Source organism: Arachis ipaensis, chromosome B04 (assembly GCF_000816755.2).
Source record: "Arachis ipaensis cultivar K30076 chromosome B04, Araip1.1, whole genome shotgun sequence".
NCBI classification, from domain to species: domain Eukaryota; kingdom Viridiplantae; phylum Streptophyta; class Magnoliopsida; order Fabales; family Fabaceae; genus Arachis; species Arachis ipaensis.
In genome coordinates this window covers 114,039,766-114,054,919 of record NC_029788.2, presented here as the reverse complement: position 1 = coordinate 114,054,919, position 15,154 = coordinate 114,039,766, and the positions used below count along the sequence as shown (strand labels likewise).

The 15,154-nt window shown below is 30.6% G+C and overlaps 1 long non-coding RNA gene across 2 annotated transcripts; it reads left to right on the top strand.

Annotated features, from left to right (window-relative positions):
• LOC110271213 lies at positions 2,958 to 6,926 on the top strand. 2 transcript variants are annotated; one of them, XR_002361667.1, is made up of 3 exons: positions 2,958 to 5,815; positions 6,149 to 6,233; positions 6,672 to 6,926. It is a non-coding gene; the product is annotated as an uncharacterized LOC110271213 (long non-coding RNA). The 2 variants fall into 2 exon arrangements; XR_002361666.1 differs by having other exon boundaries at positions 6,411 to 6,926.

Below are 15,154 nucleotides of genomic sequence, written 5' to 3'. Positions count from 1 at the left end.
CAAGCTTTGTTGCTTTTGTCTTATAAAAATTAAAAAAAAAAAGTTTTAGAAAACTCAACAACTATATTGAAGACATAGGAAACTTATTAACAAATGGACATCATAAAAAATTTGTTGTACAACACCTAAATTTATTATCATAGTACAAAAATATGGAAAATTGTATGGTATATAAAATTTATTGTCTTTGTTGTCCTTCAACATTTTTTTGTTTGCTTTGTATTTTCCTTTTTTTGTTGGTATTCTTCTTCACTACTAATACTACTTAAAAAATTGTTGAATAAGAAAGACAAAAGAATATTAGGAATTAATGTGAATTTTACTCAAATTTCGATTCAATTTTAGATGAAGAAAAAACTTCTATTGTTTTCTTTTTTTTTTTTCACTTTTTTCAGTCTCTAGACGAGCCCTTTTTCTCCTCCTGAAACACATGGTTATTAATCATTGATTTATACCATAATATTTAGATTTGTGAATATGTTAAAACTTACCTCATCTAATTTGGGTTCTTGCTCAATCTTCTTTATTATCCTTTTCCTGTTCTAATGTATTACCCATGCTCTTTGAGGGGCATCTGGACCTGACTCAATACCCCTCTTTGAGCTATGGAAGTATATTATGATCAGGGTATATAAACAATCATTAATAATTTTTTTTTTCGCAATACAGATAATTGGAAAAAATATAAGACAGCTAAAAAAGAGACAAAAGTGGCTGTAAGTAAAGCAAGAACAAAGTCCAATCTTTAGGCACAAAGAAAAGAGAAAAATGTATATATAGAATCGTAAAGAGCTGTGAAAGAAGAACGAGAGACTTGAATCAGGTTAAGTGCATAAAGGATAAAGACGGAGATTTTGGCTCAAGATGAGAAGATCAATGAAGGGTAGAAGAGCTACTTCTACAAGCTATCTAATGAAGGACAGAAGACTCTTCTGAGCCTTGGTCGGTTATGCACGAGGAAAGAAGATCAAAACTTTGACTATTATCATAAGATTCAAGACTTCGAGGTAAAAGAAGCTCTAAAATGGATAAAAAATGGCAGGGCAGTAGGACCTGATAATATTCCGATTGAAGTTTGGAAGGGCCTTGGAGAGAAAAGTATCAGTTGGTTAACCAAGCTTTTTAATGAAATTTTAAGGTCAAAGAAAATGCCAGATGAGTGGAGAAAGAGCATCGTGGTACCTATCTACAAGAATAAGAGGGATATTCAGAGTTACAAAAATTATAGAGGGATCAAACTCATGAGTCATACCATGAAGTTATGGGAAATGGTGACAGAACGGAGACTGAGACAAGAGACACAAGTAACAAAAAACCAATTTAGTTTTATGTCAGACAGATCCACCACTAAAGCTACATACCTGTTAAGAAGGATGATGGAGAGGTATCATAGTAATAAAAGTGATCTATATATGGAGTTCATTGATTTGGAAAAAATGTATGATAGGGTACCAAAGGGAGGTCTTATGGAAGGTTTTGGAAAGGAAGAGAGTAAGGATCGCATATATTCGTGCAATTAAAGACATGAATGATGAGGCTACAACTAGTGTGAAGAATCAAGGTGGTGTGAAAGAGGAATTTTCTATTGGTATAGGATCACACTAGGGATCATCCTTAAGTCCATACCTTTTCACATTAGTTTTGGAAATACTCACATAGCATATCCAAGAGCCTGTGTCATGATGCATGCTTTTTGCTAATAAAATATCGTCCTTATGGGAGAGTCAAGGGAAGACTTAAATAAGAAGTTGAATTTATGGAGATAAGCTCTAGAAGTGTATGGTCTGTGCATAAGCCGTAGCAAGACGAAATATATGGAATGTAAGTTCGGCCGCCGAAGGGAAAATCCTAATACGGATGTTAAGATTAGAGAAACATCCTACGAAAAGTTAAAAGTTTTAAATATTTTGGATGCATCATTCAGGATAATGGAAAGATTGAATAGGATGTAAATCATAGGATCCAAGCAAGTTGGTCCAAATGGCGGAGTGCGTCTGGTTTTATATGTGACAAAAAAATGCCTTTAAAACTTAAAGGTAAATTCTATCGCACTGTTATCAGACTGGCTATGCTTTATGGTACAGAGTGTTGTGCAGCTAAAGGAGAGTACGAACATAAGTTAAGTGTGGCAGAGATGAAAATGTTAAGATGGATGAGTGGTCATACGTAATTGGATAGAATAAGGAACGAAGATATAAGAGAGAGAGAGAGAGAGAGAGAGAGAGAAAGAGAGAGAGAGAGAGAGAGAGAGAGAGTTGGAGTAGCACCTATTGTGGAAAAGATGGTAGAATTGCGTCTCAAGTGGTTTGGACATGTGAGAAGAAGATTGACAGAGCACCCAGTCAGGAGGGTGGATGAGATGGAAGATGGACAAGGGGTAAAAGCCAGAGGAAGACCTAGGAAGACTATCCATGAGGTGGTCAAACAAGATCTACATGTAAATGGTCTCTCTGTAGACATGATACATAATAGAGCTCAATGACGTCGTATAATCTATGTAGCTGACCCCGCCTAGTGGAACGAGGTTTCGTTGTTGTTGTTGTTGTTGTTGTTGTTTTTTCTGAAGCTTTCAATTCTTTTCAAGAGAAAGTTATGGACATGGCTTACTAGTTCATCTATCTTATATTTGCCATGTTCAAGATGGCTAGGAGATGTGAGTTGGTGAAATTATTTTTGGTGCTGTTGTTGGGCACAAAAATCTCTTCTGAATAAATAGCACAAAAACTCTTTTAAATTTTGTTCTGTTATCTTTAGTATCAATAGCTGTTTGTAGAATCATTTGTTTCAGTTCTTCATTAGTGAGTTAGCCTCTTTTAACTTTGTAGCATGAGAGTCACTTACAAAAAGAAATTAAAAAATTTGTAGATAATAGTAAAAAATATTAAACAAATTGAAGTATTTTAAAAAAAATATGAATTATGCATTAAAACTACTTAGTACAAAAATTTTATTTCACAACACTATTTTTTACCAAAACACACAAATTCTTGAAAAAAAAATATCTTTTGCTAATACTTTAAGAGTCTGCACAATCTTTATTGTTATGATTGAGGTTATACTATAGAAAATACGTATACTATTGTCATCCTTATTTAAGCGTTTAATTAGCTCCATTTGAAGCTTATGGTTCAGGTTCAACGTTGAAATTATATAACACAGGATAGCGGTGAGTTGATCGCCTATGTGAAAATATCTCAGATTTTAGAGTTTTCTTCAAAAAAAAAAGTACTACTTCAATGTGGTGGTTGGAGACTGATGTATGTTTCTCATTTTCATAGCATCTATATAGTTGGTACAACTTAGTTCTCTTCCCTCTTTGCAAATTCGTAGTTAGTGGTGGTTGTGACGATGACAGATACTTCTGGTTTGCACAATTGTGATTCTCGGTACACACTATAATTTACTTCTCTGCGTGCTATTCTGCATCATTGGTAAGGTGGCTTTGCTCCTCTAAAATTTTATCTCATAATCCTATGTTTTTGGCTTGCCATGGTATTTAATTCTTCTGATTTTCGTTCAACTTTGTGTTTCAAGGTAAATAAAAAATTTAGGGTTCTTGTTCAGCAAATTCTTTGCCTCGTTTCTTGCGAAAAATACAAATCCTTTGTATTTATGCTCGATTAATTACTATGATTACTTATTATGGTAGGTTGTTTCTGTGATGATTAGTTCTTTGATCTCATAATCCTGTATTTATGGCTTGCCATGGTATTTACTATTTCTTATTTTTGTTCAATTGTGTTTCAAGGAAAATCAATTAGGTATTTAGGGTTCTTGTTCAACAGATTTTTTGCCCCATTTCTTGGGGAAAATAAAAATCCTTTGTATTTGTTCTCAAATAATTACTATGATTACTTATTATGGTAAGTTGTCTTTGTGATGTTTAGTTCTTTGATTTTCATGTCATTTGTATTTTCTTTTTGTTTTCTTGAATATGGTGCACCATGTGGTCAGTATGCTCATTGCTGGTTTCGGTTATCATGAGGTGATTCTTCCTTCTTTATGTTTTAAAAGCAAGGGGTTTCTACCTACTACTTGAATAGACATGATTTCTATTCAATTTAGTTTCTGAATTGTGAATGAATTGCTTTCTCATTTCTTATAGAATGTTTATTTTTATATTCTCTTTGATAAGATAGTTTCCTAGAAGTTTTATATATCAGTCAGCCTTTCTTTCTTGTTTGTATGCTTTTTTTGTGCATTGTTTTTTATCAACTCTTAGGATATTCTTTTACATAGTTAACTTTTATTTACCGAGATCTTTTGTAGGGTATGTTGTAGCTTACTTTTATTGGATAAAATATTAGTAAAATTATTGCTGGGTATTGTTATACAGGGATTTCCATGTATATAATTTTTTTATCTTTTCTAAAAAATCTTGGATAGTTATTCTTATTATTATACATTTTTCAGTTTTCTTTCTCCTTAATGTTTTAGTCTTCTGTTTCCTATTTGTTGTTTAGCTCATTTTTTAGTTATTATTGTTCTATAATTTTCATATAGATTAATTATGTGTTTTTTCTTGTTTCATTCTTTTTCTTTCAATTTCTGAATTCAACCAAATCAACTCATTCATAATTTAAATCATACTATTCTGTGTAGTACGTCAACAGTTATTATCAAATCAATAGACTCTAAATTTGGTGGTAGTTGGTGACTGGTGAACGTCAACTTCATGATTTAACCCTAGAGATGGTCTTTCTTTTCTCTTCCCATATGTGTTCTGATTTTGTAGATTGTATTTCTTCTTATTTGAAGACTTCTTTTAAGGGCTATGTATAGCCTATATGTTTACAGCGATATGTCTTGTTTTTCCTCTATCATCTTTTTTTTTTAATTCAAATTTCAACTTCTTCTGACAATTTGTCTATAAAAGGAGAGTGCAGTTGAGTATGTTGTGTATAAGTTCCTTTTCGTTATACATTATCTGCTGTGTTTATCTTTTTTAGCCTATTCTTATCATCTTTCTTGCTACTTTCTATTTGCTTTGCATCCTCCTTTTGATATGATTTCTAAGCTTCTATGGAGGCATGAAGACTGAGAGTAAGGGTGTTAAGGCTATGGGTTGTTCACTTATTTGGAAATCACGATGTACCTAATTCAATGGAAATGATTTTGGTTGATGAGAATGTGAGGATTTGTTCGAATTATTTTTTTTATGCATGATTTTCTTCCTTTGCTTTGTTCATGTTTCTTTTGCTTCAGTCATATCCTTTGTGTTATTTTTTACAATGTAATTTTTGTTCTTTGTAATTTAATTTGTTGTGTTTTGAGTTTTATTTTTCAACATAGATGGAAATAAAAAGATTGTATGCTTTTTAGACTAATATATTTTCGCATGTGTTAAATTTTCAAGGTACAAAAGTTCAGGCCACAGTGAAAAAATATTTAATCAATAGGTTTAAGGAGCATATTATTGAGGGTCATGTTTATCGAATGTCATACTTTAGTGTTGTGGAAAATGTAGGTAGTTATTACAGGGTTACCAATAATGAATACAAGCTAGTTTTTCTTAATCATGCTGTTGTTATCAATGTTTCTGATGATAACATAATAGCTAAGGCTTGTTTTAGCTTTTTTCCTTTGTTGAGCTTTTGAAAATGACTGAAGGCTATAACTACTTAATTGGTATGTTCTTCTTTTCTTTACTATTCTTTCATCTGATGTGTTTGTATATTTTTTGTGGTACTTAAATATTTTTTTTGCACTTTTTGTTAGATATTATTGGTCTTCTAATTTCTGTGGGTGAAGAGAAATAGTATTCCAAAGATGGCAAAATTGTAAAGATGATTGTTATTGAATTGGCTTCAAAAGAGTATGTCTATATTAGATTGCTCTCTTTCTAATAGTTACTTCCAATAAATCACATATTCTGTTATTCTTTTAATGCATTCAACTTATTTTGTTCAGTCTTAATAATATTAAGTTTCTATATTGTTCAAGTTTGAAAATGCGTTGTGCCTTATTTGGCGAGTATGTTGATGAAGTTAACCGTTTTTTAGCTTCTGGTTATGTTGAGCAACCTATTGTGGTCTTGCATCTTGCTAAAGTCAATTTTTAGGAGAAAATAATTTGTGGTTGTTGTTATGTGGTTTTAAATTCGAATTTTGTTAAATTTATCTCTTTAACTTTTAATTATTTTGTTTAGGACAAGTTGGTTTTCGAAATGTGATGCATGCTACTCAAATCTTATTTAATCCTGACATATCTGAAGCAGTTGAGTTTAAGAAGAGGTAAGTGTTGTTTCAACAATTGAACTGCGTTTACATTTTTTCTGAATGATTAATGAAAACCTCATTAATTATATATATCTTTGTTATTTATGATGAGAATGTTGATATTGATTAAATTTCTAAACATGGTAGAAAATTGTTTAACCTCCTATTTTTTATGTCTTCCAAAATTGTCAGCCTTGTGATTGTGTCACTTTTTTTTATCAACAAGGATTTCAATTAGTCCTCAACATATGCAAGACATTGAATTTGATATGGATGCTTTAAGTGCTGCACATGATATTGTGAAACTAGTGCGCTCTTACTTATCATTCTTTTTTTTCTTTTTTATTTGTTCATTTTGTATAAATTCATTTGCAACCTCAGTTTCTTATTCTTCTTTATTTTTTATTATTTAATACAAATTTGGTTTAAACTTAGTATTCATATGTATAAAAGGTTGGAACAATCTCAAGTATTGCTCATGATACTCCATGGTGGTATTCAATTTATTTATGTGGCGAAAAGATTAATGTTGGGCATTCTTTCTCATTTTGTGGACTTTGCTTAACTCATGCTTCTGATGATATACCAACGTCAATTTATGTTTTATGCTATTTTTTCTTTGTCATTGTTTTTTATTCAGGATTATTATCTATATTGAATGAAATAATTAATAATACTTCAATTATATTCATTAATTTACTATTGATTCTATAGATATGAAGTGAAGGTGTTTGTTACACATTCTCAGAATTGTAATATTTTCATTCTACATGAACAAGATGTCAGTTTTCTTATGAAAAGAAAATGTGCAGATATGCTTAACGATGAATCTTCATTTGATATGGTTCGTCAGATATAAATTATGTCTGGGTTATTCAATATGTTAATTCATATTTTGTGTATATAATTATTTTTTGTTCATCAATGTATTTATGTATTTGCTTTTAAATCCAAATTGTTTTATTTTGGTAATTATTTATTTCTTTGAAAATCAATCTGAAATTAATATATCTTCCTGTTATAGTAGAGTTATCAATCATCACAACATGAAATTACTGGAATAGCGACCGATTCTGGAAATTAGAAAATAGCGACCAACTTCGGTCACCAACCATTAGTGACCAATTTTTGAACAAGGCCACCAAGCCCCTCACCAAAGAGTATCGGTCACTAAATCGGTCGCTAACATAATCGGTCGCTAAATGGTGACCAAATTTTCCGTCACTAAATTGGTCGCTGAGTAAATCGGTTGCTAAATAGCGACCCACTTTTCGGTCGCTGATAAAATCGGTTGCTAAATTGGTCGCCGATGCCTAATTTGAAAATAAAAAATGGTCGCTAATTTCTTAACTAAAAACTAAATTGGTCGCTAAAGCGATCACTGTTCCTAATCTTATAATTATAAATTTTTACTAATTTCACATTTACCACTATTAAAACTTAATTTCATAAATAATTATATTTCCACAAAATATAAAAAGAATCAAACATAGATCAAATTTTCAAATAAATACCAAAAACATTCACAATCTACATAGAAATATAGAATTTAAAATATTGAAAATTTTTAAATACATAAAATTTATAATCCACAATCTAGATTAAAGGTAAAAATAATTCATGAATAACAACTCTCTATTCATGAACAATCAGTAAGGTTCAACAATTTTTGCACTAGTTTTGTCTCTTTGATTTTTCCACTACTCTTGGAGCTGCAACCAATACAAACCACAACAGGCACAACTTTGTTCTTCACCAAGGTTGCTAAAACACTGTCACAAGAAAGAAAATGAAAAATGAATGAAACTCACTTAAACCAATTTAATTCAAGTCTCAAATCATGTTCAAAACTCAAAAGTTTCACAAGGAAGCAAAAGTTTCACAAGGTTGGATACCTGCTGATAGGAGATGTGTACTTCCCATCCCTTATCTCTCGTTTATTCATGACAGTCCATCCGAAAAATGCAAAATTTCACAGTATACTCATTTATTCATTTATTCATCACTGATTTAATGGATTATTCATCAACGGAGAAAATTAAAGAGACTACTTAACAAGAGGTACACATATAACACAGAACTTCAATTTTGCCTGACATCTATAATGTAGTTTAATTTTAACAATTTTTACAGGAATATATCAAAAGTATTATCAGCTATAATGTTAGTGTCTCTTTACAACTTTGTATTGGTCAACTTCTATATATTCTTCTCTCTCAATGCAAAAAGGGAACACAAAAAAAAAACTCTATCTATAGCTTAGCCAATGAAGAAAAGAGAGTGAAAACCAGATTGATGCCAACGACATGAAAATAACTGGAGCTTATGGTATTTGCACAGAGAATGTCAAGCACCATTAGCTTGTGAATCATTCTGCATGTTGAAGTTGAAATCAGGCCAACGGAATGACATATGTACCAAATACTACAAGCTGAAGTTATGTTTTAATTTTTATATAAGGAATATGATTTACATCAACTTGTTGTAAAAGATTCTCAAGTTCAATCGTTATCTCCTGGAAACTCGGCCGGTTGCTTGGATCTGCTTCCCAACATCGTTGCCTCAAATATAATAGTTTAGGGTGACCATGCTTTGGAAGTTCTGGGCACAATCCCTAGAAAAGGATAATCTATTTAGTGCATGTATGCTCCCATAAGCATGCATTCTTTGAACTTAGCATACTTATTTATGTAAAGCCAGCTCCTTTGGTAAAGTTTTATTTCTTGTAAGACGCTGTAATTAATGGTTTATATACATGAGGAAAAATAAGACTTGAAATGATTGCAAAACAACATTTATCTCTAAAAAAATTGCTAAATAGTTATTTCTCAATAAAAAAAAGGGTCAAAATTTCTATCACACAATTAATTTGAGGGCATAAATATAATATCAATTACTGATTAACATTTTGGTTGATTTGATTTTGAATGAGAAAATCCCAGTTCAAGATTTTTGAACAAGAAAAAAAATGCTATGTTGCAAAGAAATGGTGTAGAACGGTAGATGCACACTGCTAAGTTGACATGTACCTTATGGTTCTAATTTATGAGGTTTTCAATTTTAGAGTATAATAATTTTGCTTAAACAATATAGTCTCCCTTCGAGGAAAGCAAACCTGTCTGACACCGAAGGCAGCTTGTAACGGAGTCATTGTATCATAAGGCACCTGAAATACCAGATGAACGTGACAAATAATTGATTTTATAACAATCTATTTTTATATGTCAATCATACTATTCAGAAAAAAAGAATAATTGAATAAACTAGTATCATTTCAATTTATTAGGCCATACCTTTGCCGTCACTAGTTCCCAGAGTATTATAGAAAAACTGAACACATCTGCTTTCTGATCATAAGGCTGATGGTTTATAACCTTGAAAAAATCCAACAACATTAAGATACTGAAAGTAAAGCAAGAATGAGACAAACAATTGCTATATCCATTTATATAACGAGTATAAACTACACTAGTATAAACTGCATTAAACTACATTATAGACTTCAATCACAAACAATTCCTGTATACATTTATTTATATTTAGATAATGAGAATACTATATACATTTATATATATTTAATAAGTAAATGTGAAAAAAAAGTCTTCCTATCTAGAAAAGAAACTTATACAAGACTTATTATACTGATCACCACCTATAAAATTGTGTAACAAATGTCAATTGTTGAGTTTTCTGTATTACTGTATTACCAACATGATTACAACTTCAGAAAGATGAGATGATTGTCGCATAACCAAACCAACATCAACAGATTCAGAGGAGTTGGAAGGTCTGCAATCTGTACAGAACCATAATGGTAAATTTTTCTACCTTTCTACAAGGAACTGTCGAATGCTTGGCTTCAAGGATATCCAAAGCTTCAACTTCATCACTTCTTCCCCTATTTTACATTACAAGAAACGAACCAAAAATTCAAGTAGTTAGATCATAGACTCGTGCTTTCTAGGAAATCGACAACAAAAAATAACAATCAAAGATTATTCACTCAACTAGGACAAGGAAATTTCAGAGGATGAATTATCAAAACCAAATTTTGCTATAGAAGCTTCACTCGTACCTAATCAAAACCAGCAACAGCATAATTTACAAACCTTCTTTCATGCGTTCCACTGCATAAGTTATGGTTATTCCTCCTTTCATGTGTTCCACTGCACAAGGCTAAAATAGTAATAATAGTAATGGTAATTAGTAGAGATGCATGCTGTAAAGATGGTGTTAGGATTCAGCAGTTCAACAAGTAATAATGAGAAGGGGAAAAGTACCGGGAGGAGTAGGTTGAGGAGGAAGAAGAAGAAGAAGAGAGTTGCATTTGGTGACAGATTTGTTGAAGTTGTTGGAAGAAGATGAGTTAGTGCGATCGGAGAGAGGGTATCGTCGTCTTCTCGGCTTCGCACCTTTCATTTCCATTTTCACTTTGTCGAGTAATTAGGGGAAAAAACCAAGCCTAATAGAATGGATCAGAATCGACGATTAGGAGGTTACCTGCTTGAAGACGACGAAGACGGTGCCGAGATCTCAACGACGAAGGCGACGACACCGATAGTGCAGAAGAAGACGGTGACGAGATCTCAGAAGATGACGCCGAGACCACAGAAGACGATGCCGACGGGACCTCAGGAGACGGTGGCGAGACGCAGAACACGGCGGCGAAGAGGACGACAATGGTGCTGGGAGACGACAATGGTATCTGATTGGAGAAGATGAGAATGGTGTGGGTGAGTTAAGGTTAATAAGGGTAATTCAGATAATATCATTTTTTTAATTAGTGACTGTTTTCGTAACTGATTAGTTTATAAAATCGGTCACTAACTTAAAAATTAGCAACCGATTTAGTGACCACAACTTTAGCGACCGAATTAGTAACTAACCACGTTTCATTCTATTTACCTATATATAGGTTGCAAAATCGGTCGCTAAATTAAAAAATAGCGACCGATTTTGTGACCAAGAGTCCCAAGGACATTCATTCTTTTGTTTTGGTTGCTAATTCGGTCGCTAAATTAAAAAAAGGCGATCAATTTTAGTGACCAAAATTATTTTGGTTTTATAAAACTTATTGGTCACTAATTCGATTGCTATTAGTGACCGATTCAATTAGTTGCTAAAATCAGTCGCTATCTTAACAATTAGCAACTGATTTAGCGACTAGTATCTTAGCGACCAAACAGTTGTTCACTCTTTTTACTATCAGTTGCAAAATCAATCACTAAAGTAAAATATAGCGACCGATTTTGTGACCAACTGTCCCAAATACGTTACTTTTGTTTTGGTTACTAATTCGGTCGCTAAATTAAAAAATAGCTAGCGATTTTAGCGACCGGTTTTATTTTGGTTGTATTTAAAACTTATCGATTGCTAATTTGGTTGCTATTAGCGACTAACATTTTTTTGGTCCTGAAAATTCTATACCGATCACTAAATCGATCGCTATTAACAACTAATTTTTTTGGTTGCTATTCCGATACTTTCTTGTAGTGCATGCTTGGAAGGAGTATTATCCATAGAAAGCTTACTGGGTAAAGAGTTAGTTTACATGGTTGATACTCAACCTATAAAAAATGAAGACTGTGCTGCATTCAATGTATATCGAATTTGTGGTAAACCTTCGTTTATTAGGTTTATGAAAACCGCTGAGAATCGTGCACGTGTTGCTGTGGTAAATTTTATGCTATCAATTTTCTTATATTTTTTTCCATTAAAATAGTTTTCATCGATTTTTTTATTTCTTTTTTTCCTATGATCATTTGTTTCGTTATTATGTAATCGTGTTTTTTCTGTTAGCGATGCTTCTGTTTCATTTTTCAATTTGTATGTTCTTTTATCTACTTTTCAATATGATTTATATCTTTTATATGCAATGCAAATCCTTATTTTTTAAAACAGTTGTGTCAGAATTTTTATTCGTGTCATCCCTCATAATAGGTATTCTTTTTTAAATTAAACATTCTTATCAAAATGTTTTCAATCTTGAAAGTAACATGTCTTAATTATTGAATAATACAAAATTGAATATTATTCTATTGTTTATTATAAAATATATTTAATATATATATATATTTCAGTTGTTATTAATGTAAAACAGAATACTGCTGTATCTTCTGAACAAGATCTTGTTCCAAATAAAACTTTGATTATGATATATTACCTTATGCCAATATCTACGACATGAAAATTAGAAGCAGCTTTTATTCGTTGCACTGAATCAAGTTATATTATTGTTAAACTTGACATAAATAAAGACAACGATGATGACAAATGAAATTGAATTAATAATGTTCGGTTTATGTTATATTTTGTTATTTAGATACTCTTGAGGTTTTCTCATCTACTTATTTTCTATTATATACGGATTATTAATATTGTTCTATTCAAAATTATAATATTATGACTGTTATAACTTATATATTTTATTCACTATAAAAAGTATTATCGTATGTATATATTTTATTAATATAAACTAAGTCTTCAGTACGAATTAGTATATTAAAGTTTCATTAATATTATTCTATTCCTTTTTTTTTTTGTATTATATTAAAGTTTCATTCTGTGTAAATGATTCACAATTATTAAACTCAAAAATAACCATTATAATGATTATTCAATTTATTACGTATTATTCATAAAAAGAATCAATTAGTATCTAAAGACAAATTGAAAAATAATATATTTAGTTACATATTAAAGGATCATTTTATAAAAGACTAAATTCTAAATCTTAATAAATATTTTTAGAAAATATTTTATTTTTAATAATTTATAAAAAATATTTATAATTATTATTTTTTTTATTTATGATTGAATGTACTCTTTATTGAATTCATTATGGATATTATTAAATGTACTCTTTATTGTACTCTTTATATACGCTTGGATCATATATAAATAGATGTAAATTAATTCGATCTACTATGGTAAAAAATTAATTCGAAGCTGACCCATTCGAATTACTAGGGACGTCCTAACGTGCATAATTTGAATCACCCTAATTCGAACTACCCTAAGACTACATGCAAGTATAATTCAAATTGGACAAATTCAAATTACAAGCATTACTACTAATTCGAATAGGACTAATTCGAATTAGTGTTGGTTTGTCTAATTCGAATGAGACTGATTCGAATTATATAGGAATGTGCTTTTGGGAGATCCTGGTAATGTTTTTCAATTTGGTAGAATTGTGTAATTTGGTCATCTATTTGATTTAATTGTGCATTTTACCCAATATATAAGGTGCCTATAATAACTATGATTAGATATAAAGTATACAACAAAAAATTGTGTGGCAATCAAATGTGTTCATATGATATATATAATTATTAGCGCTATATACATCGAAGAGACATTTCGGTTGGTGGTAACATGACATTGTTAAAACTTTTCCTTCTTCCAGGTTCCAGGTTCCAGGTTCGAAGCGGTTTAACGATTGAGTCGGTTAGACCAACGGACGGTCCGATCTTATTCTAATAACTATGAATGGAAATACTAAAATTTGGCGGCGGTTGCAAAACAAATGCTATTGTCGTTTATTTGCTATTTAGCGGCGATTGCAAATCACCGCAAAATTGATAGACATTTAGCGGCAGTTATTCCAACGGTTAGTTAAAACTGTTGCTAACCGTTTACTCGCGGCTTATTTTCCAGCATTTGGTTTAACCGCCGTAATATGTTTGGCGACAGTTAAAAACCGTCGCAATATGGCCCCCATAACCGCCTCTATCTGCCGGAATTATTGTAGTGATCAATTGTAGTTTATGACAATCTTTTATAGAACAAAAATAATATAGAAAAATTTTCAAATATACCAATACATTGGTATTTTAATAAATTTTAACCGTCAATCTTAATTATAGATATTATATATTTTTTTATAATTAAAATCAAAAATTAAAAATATTAAAATACTAATGTACCGACATATTTGAAAATTTTTCAACAATATAATAAATAGGGGAATGTTAGGGAGGCAATGACTTTATTGAACAATATGAACAACCACCAATCAAATAAAAACACACTACACCTCCAAATTAACTCTTTAAATTTTAATATTAAAATAACCATCCGTACACTAGTAAAATGAACATTCAATATATCTATTATTTACATTGTTTAATATTTTCATTGTTTACCTATACTTTTCCTAATAAAAAATACTATCAGATGTTGTGCAACTACTGCACGGACTATCAGCTAGTGTGTCTTAATTAGCTGAAGCCCATTTTATCTACAATGTCTATCATTGCTGGAGTGATTGCCTTGAAGATTTTCACAAACATCTTATATCATGAGTTTTTTTTGCAAAGATTTACATAATCATGTTAGATCATATTTCACATATTTAATGAAATAGAATATATATATCATATTTTCTCTTTGCAACTCTTTTTCTTGCTATTTTATCTAAAAATATCAAAATTATTAGATCAGAGAAATTAATAATTTGTTGAAATATAAAAATAATTGTTCATAGCACTGAAATAACTCATGATATATAGCACAAAAATTAAAAGGCATTGGACTGCTAGAAAAATAATAAACCACGACACAAAAATATATAAATGTTTGGAAGCCAATAACAAAATAGCCAAAACAGCCTAAAATTACTATTTTTATGTTCTTTAATTAAAATATAAACATTAAATTAACATTTATTATCTAACACACGTTGAATATAAACTACTACTCATTCGCACCTAATCCTTTCTTTTAAATGTTTTCCTTCCTTTCTTATATTATTCATAACAAGTAATCAATTTTAAATTAATTTGTCCAATTAATTTGAAATTAATTCAGATTTTTTCTTATTCTAAATTATGTATTTCCTTTATTATTTTATATCAATTTTACTTTAGTTGTTCTTATCTTTGATCGGCCAAGATTTTATTATATATAGCTAATTTTTATATAAATATTTTAGA